This window comes from Charadrius vociferus, unplaced genomic scaffold (genome assembly GCF_000708025.1).
Source record: "Charadrius vociferus isolate BGI_N301 unplaced genomic scaffold, ASM70802v2 scaffold235, whole genome shotgun sequence".
Lineage (NCBI taxonomy): Eukaryota > Metazoa > Chordata > Aves > Charadriiformes > Charadriidae > Charadrius > Charadrius vociferus.
Window position 1 is genome coordinate 638654 of NW_009648536.1, and position 6610 is coordinate 645263.

A 6610-nucleotide genomic window follows, 5' to 3' on the forward strand; every position below is an offset into this window, starting at 1 on the left:
CTTTCCCTTCTTCCCCCTCTCCCTCTTCTACTCACAGAACAGTTGAAATTACGAACTTGTATCTTTAATCACTGTCTGTAAACAGATCAGGGTTAATTATTTTTATTTACAGATGAGTAAGCGTAAAAAGAAGTTTATTTCTGTTTCTCTGGACATTAGTGTTTTGCCCATATGTTCAAGGGTGACCAGATTTGTGAAAAACAACCAAGAGTAGTCTAAGTACCTGCCCCTGGCAGAGAACATGTATATGGAATCATCTCCTGTTAGTAAAATTACTGTTCTTGGAGTTTATTGTCTAGTTTAATCCACGCAGAATCCAATTCATGCTCCCAGAGACAGCTTTGCAGTTTGAGCCAAGAGAGAAGACAGAGGTTTCTTCACAACCACATTTTTAAAATGTTAAGTTGCATCACCACAAACGCGACAGGCTTAAAATTACATGAAATTTTGAAATAAACTCAAACAATTCTTTTTAGTTCACTTTTTTTGTTTGTTTGTTTGTTTTAACAATTCACTCAAAATCTCTTTCATGAATTTTTTGCCACAGTACTAAGGCAGTGTATTTTTAATACAAATCAGATCCTTATATAAATGTGGGTTTTCTGGACCTGACAGAAAGAAATCAAGGACTGTGTAATACAGCAATAAAATTGCAAGACGCAGAACTGTTAGGATTGCTTGAGTTTGTTAGGAGTCTCTGCAGTTCTAGATCCATAGGACTGCATCTACCTGTTCTGACCAGTCTTTTGAAGCAATCTGAGTCAGCTATGCACCACAAAGTACATACAAGACAGCCACTTTCTATTTAATAGATAAAGCAAAGAAGCTGGTCAGTATCTGAAAATTTTATTGTTACCAACAAAGCAAATGTACTTTAAAAAGAAATAATAATCAATAGATCTTCTGATGGTCAGTGCTTTGACTCACAGTTCAATCAAACCAGGTCTTTGCTTTTAGAAAATCATTTACACATCCAATGCTTACTTCCATGTCTGCTGCAAGACAGACAGATTATACACAGAAGGGTTAAATGACAACACACAACTCTTATGGTTTGTGTCCATCCTTAGAAAAACAAGTGAGGAAAATAATATTTCTCAGGCACAGAGCTTCCAAATTCCTACTGCTAGCATGCAGCATAAAAATAAATTTGTTCAAAATCCATCAGTTGCTGCACTAAAAAAATAGTACCATGGTAAAGCTCCCTATTACTTTTTTTTGCAAGATAAAACACTTATTTCAGTACCTCTCTTTTTCTCAGTAACTCACTCATTAGGCATGACTTCTCCAGAAGCAAATATGGGGGAATTTATAGCTCTTTTTCATTATGTTCAAGAAAGTGGCAATAATTTAAAAGTATATATGGAAAAAGGATGAAAAGTAAACTTAAAATCACTTCTTTTTATCACTTACATATAAGCTGTCCTTTATTAAATAGTTGTTACTTTTTCAGTAGTGATTTTTTTTCCTTATTTTAGAAGACTGACAGAAATATTTGTTAGGTTTTCAAAAAAAAGTCATTCATAAATCCTAATTCATTCACTACCTTTTTTGCAGATCTATGATGCAAACCTCAAAATACATACTTTTCTGTGAATTCATATCATATGTCGCTTTTTCATTACAAAACTGTTCCTTCTTTAAATGTGACTGAAGGCAGTGTAATTCCCATTATTAATAAACAAAAAGATAAAAGTAATTAAATTTAGTAATTTACATTATTATCCTTCCTGGCATACACATAAAAGAAATATTGACATAGTATCCTTAACTGCATTGCCCTCCAAGATACAGAATTGCTAAGAATGTTAGATAAAGGGGCAATGAAGGCTTGTTAAATGAGCCCTTAAAAGATCTCAAAACATCCAAACCATTTCAGGCTTTTGATAGACCAATGTCAAAGCTGAAGTAACTGTCTGGTACTAGATTGCATGGACCACAATAAATTTGTGAAGACCAGAAATATCTGTGGATTAAAGTGAGAAACTGTCAGCTCCCTGCAGCTTCCTTTTTTTAAGCACTAACATATATTTCTTCTGATCCCTTGGTCATCTATGACTACACTTTTAAAAACTGAATCTTGTACAGCAATTTGTACACACAAGACCACTGTATTTACTTCAAAGTACTTTATACAATATTTTGGGGTTTTACTCAAGTTATCACATTGTGTTGGTGATAGCTAAATTCAGCTAGGCAATTATGCTCTCAGTATTTATGTTACCACCTTCATATACTAAGTAGGAGAAAAAAAGCAAATTAACTGAAGGAAAGCTAGCAGGCAGGACAGATACATTTGTTTAAAAGAATCTAAAATTTCCAGTATAACCTGTAAATATGAGCTATTAACTTTATGGTTTTTTTTCCTCTCTCCCTTCTTTTGTAGGTCATACAAGTTCATAATCACTTTAAAAACATTTCTTCTCAATAACTAAATGAAAATTAAATTACTAAAGGATCTTAATATCTTAATTTCCTCATATTAATTCTCCAGTAACTTCAGTGTTGATTTCCCTACCTCATTTAAAATGTTTGTATCCAAATTCTGATACAAGCTACATATCCACAATCCTTGCAGCCTCCCAGTTTTCCTGCACTGATCCCTCTCTCAGGTAAGAGTATTTTTAATATGTGGGATTTGGTAATTGAAATTTCCCCAAACTTCCCCCCCCAAAAAATATAGTCTGCAAGTTTCTTGCAATGAAATCCCATATCTTAAAAGCAGATCTTTAACACTATAGAAAAGTATTTGAATCGTTAAAGAAAACAGAAACTTCTAACACACTTCTATGCAAACGTTTTACTTGTTCCTTTGCAGAAGAAGGTGATCAAATGCAGGAAAATACAGAAAAAGCTGCGATTTCAAGTTCCTTCATCCAGGGAGTAATCAAACAGTGGAAGAAAAAAAAAAAAAGCTTTTTTCTTTTTTGAAGGATGGTATCTTCATAAACAAGCAGAGAAATATGGGGATCTGAGAGCTATATCTTAACATCTGCTGTGACAGCAGTTCTCTGGCTCTGATATGTGTACCATTTGGGCTAGGTAGGCTTCACTGATGTATGGGGTGATTAAAGAGATTTGTTGTGCATAAAACAAGAACCATTTATAATGTTCTGATTATATTACAAAATTGTGACCTGGAGGTTGTGGGATGCTATGTTTTAAAGCTGAAGATTGCTAAAGCCATCTTAAGGAATATAGTGGAAAAATGACTGGTATAAGAGGGTGGTGGGTGGGAGTGTACATATAGTTCAGAAAGAGTAAGAACACATCATGATTGTGCCTATAATGAGATTAATATTTCTTTTTATTGTTTTCTGGGGCCACTGGACATTAAATAACAATTGTAATTTTCTCTGGTTCTCAAGCTGAAGTGAACACTTACATAAGTGAGTAAAGGCAACTTACACGGTGCATTAGTGTCATGAAATATTGTTTATGCCATCAATTCCTGCATTGGAGGGTTAACAATGGTCCAGCTTCCTAGGGATAGATAGATTGGTTTCAATGGAAGTGTGATACCTAAATATCTAAAGAACTCTGACAATCTAAGTCAAAAAAAGATGACGACAAATACATTCTGTTTATGAGATTATATATATATATATATTCCTAGTATTTCAGTGTGGATGCCCAGTTCAGTTACAATTTGAATGGTGCAAATTTTCAGTCAAGCTAAGGTAAAAACCAAGACAGTCCATCTGTATAAATATGATTTATCCAGCTTGGGTGAAGTGTGTTACTTCAAGCCTTAGGATTTAAGTTATCCAACAAGTTTAACTTAAATATTGCGAACACCACCACGTGAAGTCATACAGAGGACAGAAACCTTCAAAAGTACATGCAGAAACTTGCTGACTTGTTGCATGACTGAGAGTATGTGCTGCTTTGGTTATTGCTCCAGTTTATCTACTCTTGCGATATTTTACTTCTAGGATTACTAAAGTTACATGTAGCATGTATCTTAGGGAAGAACAGAGTCAAGGTCAGCAATGGCACATTGTTTCAAGTGCACTTCTGAGAATGGCTGAGGAGTGGAGCTGTAAATATATGAAGTTCACAACTGTTTGTTCTGTCCTGCCAATGTCAATTCATAGAGACAAGTAATGGAAAAGACTTTAAATAAACTTTGAGATTGCTGAGCATTTACAGCCCTACCTTGCCACTTCTGAATCCACCACAGATGATATCAAATGTTTTCATTTTAAGGATGTAAATACAATTTAAAGTGTTTAGTACAATTTATGAGATGCCTAGCAAAATATAGACATATATTCTTGTGTAATAACTGGTATTTAATAAACATGTTTGGGAGTTTTTTGCAACATTTTTTTTTGTTTGTTTGTTTTAAATATTTGTAAGGATATCATTGCACTATACCATTGTTTCATATTTCAATTTAAGGAAGATACTAAAATCTACAATTAAATTTACACCATGTCTGTTGTCATACAAGCCAATGAAGTGTTGTGTAAAATAAAACCACATATACTTAAGCAGAATTACAAAACATACAGGTCATGCAATCACTCAAATAAGTGGTGATTTTTGTTTATGTTTTGAACTTTGGTCATCAGGGGTCAAAAAAATGACTAGCTTTACATCTCAGTTTTGCACAAGCTTAAATGTGTACTAATCCAATTAATATTAGCAAGATAGAATTATTAAGGTCAGAATTTTTAATAGTGGATGTCTGTAGGCTAAGGGATCTAATTAAATTGGTACAGTCTATTGTATTAAATTGTAATTGAATTCCTAGAATATTCTTCACAATTATAACATATTAACATGAATGCAATTGCATAGTTAATGGCTTACTTAATTTTTTCATTTTTTTTCTTGGTTCATTACTTTCTACCTAAGTTTTCTCTTATATTCTCCCTTAATTTCTATTCAACTTCTATTACTGACTTACACCATAAAATATAGTTCTATGGAAGCATTAGGCAAGTGAAGTTGAAACATACACCTGTGACCTCAGTTGCTAGATTTAAACATTCTCTAGCTTTACTGGAACATAGAGACAGGAAAACACGTAAGTCTGTAAAAAGCATGTAGACTCTCTGCCTTCTTAAATACATCGTATAAGTAAGTGAAAAATGGAGCTGTACTGATTCAGTTGCACAGTAGTTCTTACACTGCAGAAACTAAAAGTTTCTCTGACACTTAAAGGATAGCTGTACAGTTTAGCAAGAATTCATCTTAGCTGTAAAGCAATTCTATATTCAAGACAGAACTGTGTTTTCACTGAAAGGCAGTTGAAATGCCAGCTTGGCTCCAAGAAACAAAATTGACTTCCTAGGCAAATGAAGGACTCTACAGTATTTAAGATTCAGAGACTCTCATGTTCATTTGTGCAATCAACATACTGAAGCAATGAATTCAGGTGACATGAGCATCGGAAAGGAATGAAATGTGGATCCTTTCCCAGTTCTACCAGTACCTTGTATTGATAAACCAATTTCCTTTTTTTAATTTGTTTTCCTGCCTCTTAATGTTTCTATAGGTCTTGAATCATAACTTTTTCATAGGTATATTCCAAGACAGCCATAAAATATCAGTATCTTGATATATTTACTTAAATAATTATTTTTTACCCTGCAGACCTTAAAAAGTATACGGACAGTCCCAACTAGAAGGGAAAAACAGTTCACTAGAGTCTTGTTTGCCCTGACTGTAATACTTGTAATATATTTTCATTGCATGAATAGGAGTATTTTAACAGAAACATTCACTAATGCTATATAAACCAAAGGATCCCTTGTCAAAGTCAGTTCTGTCTGTTCGATAGGAACCCTGATAGGGAGTAAAGTGTGTGCTTTGGTGCAATATATGCTTCTTTCTCACATATCTTGTTTTTTACTTTGACAATGGCAAACAGATCCTCAAATATGCAATACATCTAGGGTGCTAAAGAGGATGGAGTCCAACTGTGGAGACCTTTGGGTTCAGAAACAGGTTTGCTGGTGATTGCTTATGAACAACAAAATAAAAGATAACAGTCAATTAATTCATATCTGTTGTCCACTACCTTTTAAAAAGGGCAATAAAAAGCAAAAAAAAAAAAAAAAAAAGGGAAACAAAATTGCACTTGTCAGAATCAGAACATAAAGTTGTGGTACAGAGAGACTAATTTTCTACCAGTAAGCACCAGCATAAAAAGCCTTGCTACATTTATTCTTTTACAAGTTCAGCAGTTTTTCAGGTCGCCTTTGTTTTTGCAAGTATTATTCATTGTCTTTTCTCTATCTCATTCATCATAAGCTGCTGGTATGCACTTCACAGGCTATTTCTAACCTAATTATCAAGATTTATTTCCAGGTAACTAGGATTCCTCCGGCCATTTACTCATTCTTAAACAAGGACCTCTGTCCTTTTCACTTCCACATCATTCATCTGTTAAAGCGGACTCTTACAGAGCTCCACAAAGCTGTCTTAATAACCTGCTTCAGGAAGATTCCCATCCTTGCAACAATGCCCACAAAAAAAGAAAAGCTCTTGATTTACTGAGGTTCCCACTTTTGAATTTGACCAGTATTGTTCCATTTTTTTCCTGGTACACACATCTGAAACTAAATTTAGATTTTGTTCATACAAGAAGAACGAGACA